Source organism: Coturnix japonica, chromosome 14, assembly GCF_001577835.2.
Source record: "Coturnix japonica isolate 7356 chromosome 14, Coturnix japonica 2.1, whole genome shotgun sequence".
NCBI lineage: Eukaryota > Metazoa > Chordata > Aves > Galliformes > Phasianidae > Coturnix > Coturnix japonica.
This window is the reverse complement of record NC_029529.1, coordinates 5,567,691-5,582,692: the sequence shown is the minus strand read 5'-3', so window position 1 is coordinate 5,582,692 and position 15,002 is coordinate 5,567,691. Positions and strand designations below refer to the sequence as shown.

Here is a 15,002-nt window from a genome sequence, read left to right as displayed (position 1 = left end):
CGAAAATAGCTCCTAGATGTCACCTAACAGAAAGAGTGTTAGAAGCTCTGAAAATGACCTTAGCTGGGCAAAAACTGTATAAAACCAGTTTATAGGAGATATTTTAATTTTCACTCTGAAACTTTGGACAGACATAAACTGTTATGGTAACGGCGTCTGGCATCAGAGCCAGTCTCTCCAGATTAAACAGGTTCTCTGCCTCGTGTAACAACAGCCTCCTCTTTCTAAATAGTAATCGTATTCAAGGAAGGAGGATATTTCTGTTTACACACATGATTTATAAAGCTTGGCTTTTATCCATGCAGGGAGCAAGGGAAAAAGTACTAACCAGTTTTGCAGCAAATTACTAAGAAAGTCAGTGTGAAGGTCAGGGCTCACCAATTCATCTGCCTGCACCTTGCTAGAGAGCGTGGCAATAAGAGATTAAACCACACTCAGCTTGGAAATACACATACCCATGGAGAATGGAAGGGTCACAAAGGATTGACCGTCAAAGCCATGCTTTTCTTTGCAGCACTGGCATGCCAAAATGGGTCTGGCCTATAGCAGATTAATTTTTCTAATTACTTTGTTTGTGGTTCGGGACAAGCACTGAGAACCTTTGTTCCAGGTACCGAGTGCTGGAGATGCCCTAGCAGGTGTGCTAGAAGTGCTGCATGTGAAGGCATATTTGTTTTTAATCTTTCTATATAATGGCTCAAGTTCTTGACTTGTCTCCAGCTCCCTAAATAAGAAGGCATGTTTCATATGGATTTTTCCATAGCACTGAACTTGGTGAGAGGGACGTCTGTTTACTTTCTCTCCTCCCTCCCAAGGCTGGGGCTCTGTGCCATGACAACATCTGCATCACATGGCAGAAACACAGCTGATTCCTATGGAAACATTAAATATTAAACTCAGATTCCTCCCGGCATTCTGCCTGGGGGGTGATGCTGGAACACAACAGCCCTCTGGCACTCCTGAAACGTGTTCAGCATTGCACAGGGGGAGCAGCAGGTTGTGTGCAGGGCTGGGGTTAATGCCTCCACTGTGCTGAACTCCAGCAGCAAGTGGAAAAAGTGAAGAGCAGCTCCGTGTGCGCTGCCATGTCAGCCAGGAAAGAGTTCACAGAGCCTTTAATATAGTAATCCCCAACCGACAATGGGATTTAATAGGATAAAGTACATATATATGTGTGCATGACTGCGTGGTGCTTTTAAGCAGCCAATTGCATAAAGCCAAAAATAATTATGAGTAAATTGGAACTTAAATATCAGCGTGTGAATGATAATTGGGGACTGTTTAAGAACAAGTTGCTGAATAGCCTGAAAGCAGTGATTTCACAAGAGGGAGAAAATATTTCCAGCCAAAGCCTGAGAGGAACTGAAAGCTTTGTGCATGAGAAGAAATTACAATTAGATAAGCTGTCTGGGGGACATGGGAGGCTTTCCCTGCTCATGCAGGGCAATGTTTGCCAATGGGAAGCTGGAGGCATGCTGGTTAATTAGCCTTACACGAGGTTGCCCAAGCACCAGCACTGCTGATGGTCTCTAATGAAGAGCTAATGGAGGGCAACCAGGCCAGCCAACACAGAAGGAACCCACAGACATCATTGCTGGCCTTGGTTTGAGTCTGCTCAGTTCTGGTACACAGACTTCAGCTGAACACCACTCACAGCCTTTTAATTAACAAATGGAAGTGATGCTAAGCGAGGCTGATAGTGCAAGTCTGGAGGCAGGTCTGCGATGCACTGTCCAAGCTCAGTGCTAACGAGGTGCAGCCTAACGAGGCCTGGTCACCATGAACCAGGCCTTGCTGGGAAGCTGCTGCATATCCAAGCAGCACTTAAAATTCACTACAGCAGCTCCAAGCTGCAACATTGATCATTAAAGCTCATCTGCAAGCTGTCAGGCTTGTAGGCGCTTCAGGCCCTGTTCTGAAGCCTGACTGAGGAAATCCTGAAAGATTTGAATCTCAATTTTGAGTTAAGCCTTTGTTAAATAGAAACGGGACTTTGCAGTGGTCATAAATAACATATCCATCTTCCCTTGTGTCTGCCTTCCTGTTGCATAAAGAGCAGCTTTGTTTGGCCGAATGACCTCTCAGACGGGACTTAGGGCAAATATCCATCTTAGACAATAGGTTTGGTATGATTAGCATTAGTTGATCTTCTAGGATTTAGGTGTGGGTTGGGTATGCTGCTCAACTCTCGGGGTGCTCCCATTGGGGACAGCAGCACAGCTTTGGGAACAGCTCTCATAGCTTCTGCCCAATGGTGGGAAGTGTTTGCTCAGGTTTATGCACACACCATGGAAGTAAAATCAGGACCAGGGGAGAGTTCTTGGTGTAGCACCGGCGTTCAGTGTTCAGGTAGGTTTGTCCCACTGAAACCAAAATGAGCTGAGAAGGAAAATATTTCTCCTTGTTGTTTTGTTTCCAGATCAAAAGCGAGTTTTGATTTTTCACTTTAATTTCCCTTCCAGTTTTTAGATTACTTGTAATTATATGGTGCCAAGCAAATAAATGGTGCTCTACCCTTTTGTAAATGACTTGGAAGTTTGCTTTAATCCCCCGGTAGGGTTCACCTGGTATGTCATTCATCACACCACCGCTCTGCGTTCCAGCAACTGGGCTCATTTAATTTGCTAGGCTGAATGAAATAGCTTTACCATGCCTACTTATATGGAAGTAATGATGGGTAGAGCCCCATAGCACATAATAATTGCTATTTTCCACAGAGCCCGCATGCATGTCCTCAGAATGATCTTTAAAAAGTTAAAAACTCCAGAGACCGAGACAGACTGAGGACAACAGAGTAGAAATGATGGAGCAGTGTTTTTCTTCCTGGCTTTGTTTTGGAATTGCTACTTTTCACTTTTAAAATGGTTTTTGCTGGTTGGTTTGCTGGGCTGTGCTACCCCGCTCTGCCTTGCCCAGACAGTAGAGATAGGAGTGGGTGCAGGAAAAGCCTGAGCAAGGCATGATGTCCCCAAGAATGACTGTTTTACAGCAGCAGTGTTTGCACTCTCCTGGCTCACAGTGATTGCAGAGCAAAGCATGCAGGCCTGAATCCCTCTCTTTGATATTTGGGTTCATTCTCTCAGCCCTTCCTACCAGCCAAGGCAGGAACACTTCCACTGATAGCTCAGTATACCTTCATGGACACATTTTTTGTTAAGCCATGGATGCATCAGACAGCAAGACGTGCTTTTGGTGGCAGAGAGTGGTGATTTAGGTATAATTTAGGAGACCGCTGTTTATTGTGCTGATTCGTGTTTCATATTCAGGTAGATGCAGTGTGGGATAGAAGAAGTTCTGGAAGAATGGGCTCAGGTGGGTCAGCTCCAGAGACAGCCACACAGATGTGCTTTGCTTGCTGGCTGCCAAACCAAAGAGCTCAGCCCAGCACCCTGTATCCATAGCCAGCAATGGCCAAAACATAGCAGAAATGCTGTCAGGACATGAAGCAGTGATTGAGCACCTGGTAGGAAGGCAGGACCAACCCAGGGCAGCTCAGGTGTATGCAATACACCTGAGTGACTGGAAGGGTTGGAGCCAGGATCCACCCCTTCCCAGACCTCATTTAAGGGTTGGTAGGGGGAAGGTGTGAGTGCTTTGCTGGTGATCCCTGTATATCCAGGGACTTCTGAAGGTAAGCAGTTTCTTCCCTTTATTTCTGTGCTCGGAGCTGTTGCATTTGAGCAAATTCTCACTTGCTGCAGACTCAGACCTTGCTACTCTTGTGTCATTGATGTGCTTTCCATTGCATTACCCCCAAAAGCATCCTTTTTCTTCTGTTTCTAAGGAAAAAGCGGAAGATGGGCAGCATCTAACAGCAGTCTGCAGGAACACTTGACATTGACACATATCAGAAGTATTTTTAGCATCCGAGTGCACTTTTTCTTGGCCACATCATGACATCTGAGACTACTCCTACAGCATCAGTCTGAGGGTAATCGTTTTACAACGGCGGAGAGAAGGCAGGGAGGTTAAATGATTTCTTCCCGTCTGTGCAGCATGACAGTAGCAGTCCTGGGAATAAATCTTTGGACCTGCCCACACTTCCCTCTGCTGCACTGGGGGCTGTCAGCACCTGGTCAAGGACTTGTTGCCATTTCTGCCCCTCCTAGGGAGGATTTGTGAAGTCAAACCTTTGCAAGGAAGGCAGGCAATGCATCCTCTCACTGACAGTGGTATTCCTAGTGCCCTTCCTAGCATGCCCTGCACAGATTCCATCCATCATCAAGTGCCATCTCAGCACTATTCTTCCAAAAGTGGCTGAAGTCTGAGGCTTAGAACAGCTTCCATGCCCAGCAGCAGTGACTTCAATGCTCTCCAAGGTATGAGGTGACAGAGAGCACTAGTGACCCTTCAAAGTGAAGGTGACACATGCATGTTCACCACCTGAACCTCTTTCTCCTTGCTCAGAAGAATCTGTGCTACTTTATTCCAAGAAAAACCTCATTCAATCAGCACTTCAAGTCTCCATGGTACAAATGCTTAGAGGTCAAATCTGACTGAACTGGGGCCACTGGTGCCAGATCTGTTGGGCTGACAGGTCTGTTAGGTGAGTTTAAATCAGGTGTCTTGATATTGACATGCTGGTCTTTGATGGAAAGTCAGTCCCATTAAATCTTTATGGGAGTAGCAAGGTTAGCATGGGGTTAGTGCAACAATTGTAGGGGTTGATTTCATTTTCTCCTTGGCAGTAACATAAGAGCAAAGCTGCTGGCAGCACTTACCAGTGTTATTGGAGTCTGAAGGCCTCCCATGGACTGCCTGGGCATTTTAAAATCCTATTCCTGCACAGCCATCACAAATTAAAAGAGCAATTATGGCGAAATGCATTTGTGCTAAAGCTACATCATCCATTGTTACATAAAAATCACGTCTCTCTGTCTTGATTTCACTTTTGGCTACAGACCAAATTCGCAGGACAAAGGCAAAGCTGGCCATCCTGCCGGGAAGCAAAGCCTACAACTCTTCTTGCTGACACCTATAATTAGGCTTGGTTCTTATCTCAGGATGATGAGTGCTGGTGGGAAAGAGGAACAAAGAGGAGAAAGTTCCTGCCAGGGGTATGGTGTGGAGCTGAGCCAGAGCAGACCCAGGCCATGAGCAGCAGTTGCCAACAGATGTTTGCCTGGTCTTGAATTACGTTGTTTGCATGCCTGGAAAAGATAGTGTCTTATAAATAACTGTGCTTTGATGCTCTGTGGCCTTGCATATTCAGGTCCCACCATTAGGCATATACGTGTTAGTCAGAACTAGCTGGAAATGGACTGTGGGTGGAATTTCTTTTGTCATGCCCAGCAGTGGGGTGTTGTCAGCTCTTCCTGGGAAGTTTTGGAGGACAGTGGAAGAATGACTCATCCTTTCTGCTCTGCACAAGGGAGCCTAGGAAAGCACTGTGCTTCTGGAGAAAAAGGTAGGAAGGTTTTGGATGTTTATGTGGTTCAGCAAAAGCTCAAATTCTCCTTGACAAGCAGACATATTTACCATGAATACCTGGGAGATGCAAGCTGCACAGCAGCACTCTCTCAGCCCCAGTGCCTGGAGAACCAGCATGGCTTTCTCCTTCCTCAAGCTCTTCCCTCACCAGCCTGCAGGGCTCTGCTTCCCTCCCACAATTGCTGCAGCTCAGCTGAGTACTAATGGATCCGTCTGCACCTGTAACCAACTCTTAATGAGCTGCTGCCTGTTTCAGACCACAACTTGCCCTGTCTTTGCCACTGGCCCATGAGCAGTGCTTCCTGCATTTTGTACATGGAGAAAAACATGTATCATCTAACATTCTGGGGAGGGAGAAGGGAGAGAGACAGTGCAACTCACCCATGGACTAACCTGAATCATTCTGCATAGCAATTTAACGTGATGGAAAGCTGCAATTAGCTCTAATTAGGACAGCCTCATTGCCTTAACGAAGAGCAGATCTGCTGTCAATTCTGTTTTCTTTCCTTTCCATGACACAGGCGTGCAATTCAGCGGCTTAATACTCCCAGCACGACGTCCTCCCCATGTACCACTGAAGAATGGGCACTGAGGATTTATAGTAACATGCTGCAGTGCCCTGAGGTAGGGATGTATTTATTCATTCAGAACAAGAAACCAGAACACAGTTGTTGTGGAAGGAGGCTTTGCCCAGGGTGATGTGGTCCCCTGGTAGGGCTGGGGTCAAACTTCTTTCACCTGGCTTTAGGGGTAGGGAGCGCTTGTCCAGGCATTGCAAATAGAGGATTATTCACTGCTATGTGTTCTGAGGAGTCTCCGTGACATTTCTGAGAACTGCTGCTGAAAGGGAGAAAACCAGGAGTTATTATGAAGTGTATCATCTTTTAAATTATTGTCTCAGTCAACAAACACAGCTGAGTTTCCTGGAAAGAGAATTAGGACCCCTCTCACATCATTTTGCAGTCTGATTCCTTTGCAAATGGTTTTGTTTGTAGATGAAGCATGTAACTGGCACCTGCGTTAGGATGAGTGAGGGTTTCTGTCCTCTGCCTTGGAATAACAGCCTTGGGATTACAGCTTGGGTTGCCCTGCTCTGTACTCAGGTCAATTGAGTAAAGTGAATCATCCTCATCTGCAATGCACTGTATTCAAAGAGCAGAGATGCTCTCCTTGTAATTAAACCTAATTTCTCGGTTGCCCTAGAGAATACAGAATCTCACCTCATTAGTGCAGTCAGTCTTCTGCCAGTACCAGGAAGAGGGTGTTTTTAATATCTCTGTTGCACAGGATACTGAGTACAGACTGGTGCCATTTTGGGTCATGCTATTAAGTGAAGAAAATCTCTATTACAGCAGATGGGTTCACACCAGTGGATACTTTGAATTCTTTTCCCGAAATCAATCATCTTTAGGGATTTATACTGCTCTTGTTATGAGAATGTCAAAGCCTCTCCAAATCTCCTTGTATCTGCCCACACGCTTAGGACTTGTCTGTGAGCTGAATTCACCCATGCAGGAAATTCCACCCCCCACAACTCCGCCCCCCCTTCCCATTTGCTTTTCATTCTGAAGCAAAAAGGAATTGCACACACAAATGCTGAGGCTGTAATGCAGTGCTGCACGCAACTTTCCAGTTCTGTAAAACACTGGTGCATGAGATGAAACCATTTCATCTCAAGACAATCATGATAATAATAAAAATATTCCTTCCAGGTAGGGACAAGAGAGGATATTTCAGTGCCTTCCTTTGCAGGCAATGTCAGGTGAAGGCATCCTAGTGCCCAGCAGTGCAAGCAGCTCAGTGGTAGCAGGGATCCAGGATCCCTGGGGTGCGACAGCAATATCCTATAAGCAACACCTCGGAGTGAGAACATGAGCAGCCAGAGAGGCCAGCTGAGATGATGGGAACAAGCACATGTCATTGTGATTAATGGTTTATTGATGGGCTTACAGCTTTTCCTTCTATCATTAACATGCATAACAACATAAACAGGTCTGGGTTTAGATTTTTTACTAATTTGTTTGTTCCTAGCTGTTCAATAGATCTTTTTTGGCAAACAGGCTTCAGTCTTTGAGTTATTCACAAACACGCTTGCTAAATATATTACTGTCCACTTAATGAATTCCAGTTGTTCATTAGCACACCTATCACTTGATATTACTTCTGCTTCCTGAATGGAAGTGATAAAATAGATATGTTAAATAGTAGTAAACTAAAAAAAAGAAGAAGGCATGTGGGAAAAAAGAAAGTTTCAATTAAAAAACAGGTGGACTCTATGCTGTGCAAAGGTAGAGCAGTGGACAGTGATGGAGCAGCAGCAAAGCATAGACTGAAACCATAACCACGCATTGGGATGAGTCAGAAAGAGAACTCTACACTGCAGCATCCCTAATGAAGGCTCCAGCTGCTCTGCAGAGCCTGTTTTGACCCACACTGTCATATTCCATGTGTAAACCTCAGTTGCAGTTGTAAGCTTGTATCTCCAGCAGAGTGGAAAGGAAAGCATCTTCTCTTTCCCCAAGGAGCTTTTAGGATCTCCAAGTGATCTCCCACTCTGCACACAAGAGGTAATTAATAGAGTATCTTAATTTTCTTTGTGAAATACAGACGAAAAGCTTTCTAATTTTGGTGTAGCTTATGCTCTGTATTGAGATTAAATTTAATTTCCCTAGAGAATTGCTTCTGTTTCACAATGGGGTTTGAATTCAACCCAAGAATTGTAAGCCCCACATTGCTTCCCTTCCCAGATGTCATGCTGGCTGTTTGGACAACTCACTCCCATTCTGTCCCTTGGAAAATGATCAAGGTGGGATATTTGGACACAAATTCTTCCTGCCATGCCATGTCTCTTGGCAAATTACATTTTGTAGTCAAGATCCATTAATAATTATATACCTAGTTTTAATAAACACACTCAAGTGCCACTATAGGATTCCTGGCAGATATGGGATCCATCCCATCTCCATGGAGCCACCGTACCCTGGTGGGTGAGAGAGCTGGGACCACAGGCTGGGAAGCACTGAGCGTTCTGGCGCTCTTGCATGAGTGTGTTTGGAAAGTATTTTCAGTTCCACAGAGCACCTTGTAATTGAATCAGATAAATACATGGAAGGCACTGTGATTTTCAGGTGCTACTGAGCTCTGGCTGCATGATTACAGCAAAGCTTTCAGCTCCTCTGAGCTCGCTGACAGTGACTTATTTCAGTATTTGTATGAGCTGCTGTTTATGATGGAATGGTTCACAGGGCAATAAACAGGATAAAAAGCCAGGCTGAAGAATCTGATTACTGTAAAATCCATTTATTTTAAGTACACCAGTTATTTCTATTATGGGGCATTTTAGAAATAATTCTGCATCTTGAAGTAGTTTAAAGAAGATTAATTTTCAAAGGGAAAAACCTTTCTCAGATCCATTTTATCTGCATCCCGGACAAAGCGTGAAATTAGGAGCTTATCTACAATCACTAAAATTGAAGGCAGATCTTTCCCTTGACTTTTAGTGGGTTATAAATCAAACTGGATGTGAATGGCTGAGCGGTGCCGTTGTGGTGACTGATCCGTGGAGTGATGGGCTGGAGACACGTGCTACCAATAAGCACGGAGGTGTTACCTGTCAAGTGACAGCTTCACTGGGCTCAGTGGCAGAAAGCCCACCTGGGGGCTTCAGAGCTCACCCAAGAGCTTTCTGGATGGTTGGGAGGTACCAAGTGCATTCTGCCAGCAGAAGTTCCTGTTTTACTGCATCCTTCCTCCTCTGATGCTAAACTCTTGCTACTGAGAAATAAATTAGAACTAAAGTAATACAGAGGTGGCAATTAATAAAACATAAAAATTAGCTTCCTACTAAGTGGGTTTTATTAACCTTTAAGATAGTGATAAACATGGTAGCCTTTGTTCTATCCACTTATCTGCTGGTCTGGGTTATTTTGTATATGTAATCAGACTTCTATCCTTGCTGTTGCAGTGGAATTCATTTTGGTTGCCTGTCAAGGAAAAAAAAAAAAGCTACAATTACTTTCCAACTGCTGCAAGCATCCTGATCTGTATGCGTAAGTGATGGTCCCATATAAGCAGGTCAGAATAATTATTACTGCCTGGAAGGGCTGTCAGAGCTAAATCCCTGGCAATATTACTGCTTCAGATCCTCTTGCAAATCCAAAGGACTGGTGAAAATGTTCTCCTGGGGCAGCAGCAATATGTGCTGCTCATCCTCCTATCCAGGACCCTTTGGGATTTCTATATGGTGATTCAAGAGACCATGTGTGTACCAGTGTCAGCGCGGGCAGATCTGTTGGATTTGGGCTCTGTGGTTCCCATACAGTGTGAGACCCCCTTTGTGTCTCCCCTTTGAAACTGCCTGTCTCTAACTGTGCAAAATGCTATTTCTGGTATAAATTAAGAGAGGTTCAGGGTCTGAACCTTGGCTGGATCGCTTTGCTTCTTGGAAGTCAGCCTATAGCATTGGTCTGCCTTGTGGTGGCCTGACTTCACATTAGCAAGGATGCAGCTCTGAGTGTGTTGCTTAAGGCATCTCCCTTGTTTAATACAATGGTTTAATTTGCTTTTTGAGCTTAACTGATCAAATGACAAAGTGAAGCTGAGCAGGATCACATTTAGTGTGGAAAGAACAATTGATTCTATTTGGTAGATTTAGAGATAAAGTGACTTTTTTTCCCCCCCAAAGAGAACACAGCCATCCATCCATTGCATCTAACTTTAATTTATTAATGCACTTCCTCTTTCAGAAGCACTAAAATTCCTCGGCCCTGCTGTCACCTTCTGCAGGTTGGACACCATCTGTGTACTTTGAATCTGTTTCCCACAGTCCTGATGTGAAAGCTGCCCCATCAGTGGGCCCTGTGTAACAAGCTCTGCACAGGGAGTGGGCCTTGGCTCACAAACCTGGATTAGGGTATCTCAATAATAAAAAGAAGCCAAACACATTTACTTTTCATTGTGAGGAAGGAGAGCATCGTTCAGATTAGCATTCAGGCCTGGTATAAGCGCAGGAAGAATAATTGCAGATAGTTAATCTATTCAAACTTAATTCATGTTCCTAATTACTCACAAATAATGTAATCTATATAAATCTCACTTGAAGAGGCAGAGGGGATATTACTTTTAATGGTCTGGCACAGAGGAGGACAGGGCTGGTAACAAACTCTTCAGCCCTCGCTTAGCCCCAGGCACCAGCTGTGAGCTCTGCCCAGCTGCAGAGCATCAGCTAAACCTTGTGGATTAAATGAGGAACTCCCATGTACTCACCTCAGACTTAAGCAAGCTATTTCCGTAGTAATTAAAACCAACTTGGTTAAACGCTTTCTTCCTAAGTGCCTGTTTTTGTTATGTTTGGAAACCAGGGGCCAAATGAAGGACTCAAGCACTGCTCTGGTGGATGGCTCATGTGGACTTCAGCAGCCTTTAATATGAAGGATTTGTGCTTTAAAAGAAAGAAGGGGAAACAACCTGATTTACCTGCAGCTGAAGAACTTGCAATCAATGGGATGAGGAGGTGAGTCCTGGTACCCAGAGCATCATCCATGCTGAGCCACTCACCCCTGTGTTGGTGTAGGGTTTTCCAGCAGTATCCCATTTGTCATTGCTTGTCCTGGTCCTGGTAGACTTTTTTATTAGACCAGCTCAAAGCTTCTCTTAATCCTTCTGATCTAGTCTAAAATAATTATTACAATCTGAGAAATTGTGTCTGTCTTCTTGGGAATTAATTATTTAAACTCTCAGACAAATGGGCCTTGCTTGTTTCTGTTAAAGGTTCTTGCTCACAAATGTCACAGTAAGTTAAATGTACCTTGAAAAATAATCTCATTTCTGGTTACTTTACTTTTCATTCCATTTTATCTCCCCATAAATTACCCATAGTAATTCAATCAGAGGGCTTGACACTGTGGCTCCTTAGGGGACAGCTGGGAAAACAACTGTCACCTCCAACGGGGTGACTGAAATGGTTTGGTGAGAGAAATGGAAAGGGATGAGCATCTTTTTGGCCACATGTGGTGAGACGCTCCATAGTTTCCTTTGGATCAGTGTTGGTTTAACAGTATTTTTCTGCTGGGAAGACAACCTTCTGCCACTGATGGTCACACAGAAATGTCAGCATGTTGCAATGGTCCCAGAGTCAGAATATTTGGGTATGTGCAGCTGGCAGTTTCCAAATGGGTCTAGGAAGAACCAAAGGATGGAGCAGTCCTGCAGTGCCCATACCCTGCTGAGGCTGCACAGCCCTGAAGGAACATGAGGCAGAGCAGCCCAGAGCCTGAGTGAGATTTGACATCCAAATCACTCCATAAACCATGGTTGAGAAGTCTCTACTTCAACCAAAATTGATATGTGAATACTCAGCACTGCTTTTAGTTACGAAAAATCAAATTGCCACTGTCTTGAAGCAGAGAGTGTGCTGCTGTGTCCGGATACGTTCATTTAGGGCATTTCAGTGTACAAAGCTTTATAACTGATTGCATCTCCTAGATGTGGCTGTTTTTGCTTCATTTTGAAGGAGACTCTTCAGCCTCCTGGAAGCTCCTATTGCCAGATTGAGCCAGGCAGTTCAGCAGCTGCTTCTCTGTGAATGGGGACAGAAGACGAAAGGATCTCCAGCAGGGAGTTTATGGACTGAAAGCCTCACGAAACCCAAAACTTAAGAAGTCCTTCATTAGAAGAGATTTTGCAAGTGGTAATGCTGCACTGTTTCAATCAATTCATTTGACACCCACTCATTTTGAAGTAATTTATCACAATTAAGATAGACATTGTAGCACTGCGATGAAAACTCTGGCAGATTACATATTATTATGCCATTCAGTGATGTTTGCAAGCCTACTTTTTCTTTTTTCTTTTATGTAAAAGAACAAGGTTTACATAAATCCTTGTTTCTGAGCCTGGAGCCCATCTCTCATGGGAGGAGGGGCTGCAGGGTTGCACTGCTGGTCCTGGGGTGCAAAGCTGGGATTTGGGATGTTGTCACTCAGCATCACTTGGGTCACTGCCTCTGAAAGCCCCAGCCCTGTAGGGCCCAACCTGGCACTGGGGGTTGTGTTCACATCAGTTCCCATCCAGGTCCAGGGGAAACTGAATCTGATGTAGTACAGAGCTGCAGCCAGCCATGTAAAAGCCAGGTGGGAAATAACCTGGTCCATTCCCAGTGCTGTTTTTCTGTTCATGTGTCTGGGAATCTTTCTTTTTCATCAGCGATAAGAAGATCCTCCTGTTTCTCAAACCATGGGATGTTCTGGGGGGCTGAAGTGGGAAGGTCAAATAATTTCTGTTAAATCAACCAAAGCTGCAGCTCCCCAGGCAGCCAGAGCCAGCAGAGCAGCGCTGACGGCTGCTGGGATATTTCAGTCTGAATTTTCCAGAGAAAATATTTCTATCTTGAAATTTACCAGGCATTATTTTTTAAGTAGCTGGGTCAAAAAAAGATCAGGATCGGTAAGCAAAGCAAAGTGCTTCGGTGCAGGTCCTGCAATATGCCTTGATTGAGTTGTCATGCAATGCATTCCCTCCCCAAGCTTTCATTTCAGCAAGACAGATACACTGCAAAAAAGAAGTCTCAAAGTAGCAGAGGATGACAAATGTGTTTGGATTATTTTCTCCCCCACCTGTTTTTCTATCTTCTTGTGCAGTGCTTTTCCTCTCCCTTCATGGAAAGAAAACATGTGTAGAATGCTCCTTGAAAAGAAGACAAGAGAAACGCATCCTGGGGTCTTCTCAAGCTCTAAAGCAGCTCTTTAACTATGAAAAATACACAGAGGGACAAATGACAGCTGGATTTGCAAGTGCTTGCAGTTCTGGAGTTTGGCTCTGTGTAATGGCTCTGCATCCATCCAGCAAGACTGAATGCAACCACAGTGGATAGATGGGGACAGCAGCATCCCAGCTGCCCTGTGCCACCAAAGCTCCATGGCTCAGTGCTCGCCTGCATGAGCTGCCAAGGAGAAAATGTAACTCTTGTTCAGCGCCGTCAGCAGCCGAACAATATGTAAAATATAATCTCTGACAGATCACGTGCCTTTTCCTGCATGAAAACAATTTGTGGGCTTCTCTTTCCCCTTCACCAAGGTTGTGTTTTTTTTCCCAAGTGTTGCCAGTGGATTTTGGTGCAACAATTCAAGAATGAAAGTAGAAAACTGCACAGGTTTGAGCTCTGCAGGTGTCTCCAACCCTCACCTCCACCCCAGCTCACTTCTTTGCCTTTCTGCAAAGCTCAGCCCTGGCTCGGTGGGCAAACAGCCCAAGATTTAGCTCCCGGAGGCCTAATTTTGGTCAATCTCATCCCAGGAGAGTGAATAATGGAGGTTTTGGTGACTTCTGATGCCTTCTTACCCGTGCAGGAGATGCCTCACGGCAGCTTCAGGCTTCGAACCTCAGCAATGTGTTCAGAATTCTTCTCCTGGAGACTGCCGCTTTTCCGTGAGTTAAGAGAGTGAGTATTGGGGCATGAACAGAGCTGAGCATTCATCGCCACCAAAAGTAACATCTGGATCCATCACCTGAGCCAGGTGCCAGTACTGAGGAGCAGATGCTTTAGGAAGCATCACTCCTGTTTTAGAGTTTACATTTCCCAGAGCCACAGGAGTTATTTGGTCCATACTTAGGGTAGAAGTCCAGCTCTGGGTTTCTTTGTTTCCCATGAAGCCACTTTCCAATGGAGAATGCTGTTTATACAAAACCTGCTTTCTTTTGCAGTATGATATCCAGCTTTCCATGCTTACCATGTCAGTCTATGAAAGGTGTTAGCAGTAGTTGGGATGAAAACAACATAACCCTTTTTTTCCTTGCAAATGGAGTGTTTTGAAACTTAAAGGAAAAGACAGCTGGGAGCATGCAAATGTCTCCTCCTCCTATGGTAGAATGCAGCGCAAAGAGTACAGAGCTGGAGTGGGCACACAGTGCTGGTGGTTAATGGGGACTTGAAAACAGGCACTGCAAAAATCCAATTCTGGGAAATCCCAGGGCTGACATTTATTTACATAAAGCATATAATTGAAATGTCAGAAGAGAACAATTAAAAGCATCAGCTGACATTAATGTTAATGAAAGCAGCACCGTGACTATCTGCTTTCTGTGAAAAGGGAAAGATTGGTTTGGGCTGCTTTTCCCTTTCCATTAATTTCCTTAATCTGCTCTTCAGCGCACTGAGCATTCTGATCTGCTAACTACAGCATGCCTCCAACAGCTCAATAGATCTTCCTTCAGCAGTGCAGAGCAGCTCTCGCACTTCTTGCTGTCGGCTTTTTGCCATGGAAATTATATTTTCCTGTAGGTGACTTTTTTTTTTTAATGTCTTTTTGCTGAGGATGGGAAGCAGTGCAGCATCCCATGGGATGCTCCATCCCCTGCAGCCCCAAGCAGTCTGTTTGCTCTATGGTGTAATTGCACACCTTGCACAAGAGTCTCCCATTGTTAATCCCTCTCTGTGTGCTGTCACGGGGTCTCATTGCGAGAATGGAGGGCAGCAATTGGGAAAAAAGTGGATGTTACCCACAAGTTTTGGTTCATCGCAGCACGTGATGCACCTCCGGAACACAGCAGTCATCAGAGCTGGAAACCAGTGGCAG

At 44.8% G+C, this 15,002-nt stretch overlaps 1 long non-coding RNA gene across 1 annotated transcript; it reads left to right on the top strand.

The window, feature by feature from the left end:
- Positions 1-3,592: 3,592 nt before the first annotated feature.
- On the top strand, positions 3,593-14,663 carry LOC107320545. The gene is made up of 5 exons (XR_004308990.1): positions 3,593-3,631; positions 3,785-5,407; positions 5,952-9,479; positions 10,791-10,942; positions 11,942-14,663. It is a non-coding gene; the product is annotated as an uncharacterized LOC107320545 (long non-coding RNA).
- Positions 14,664-15,002: the final 339 nt, after the last annotated feature.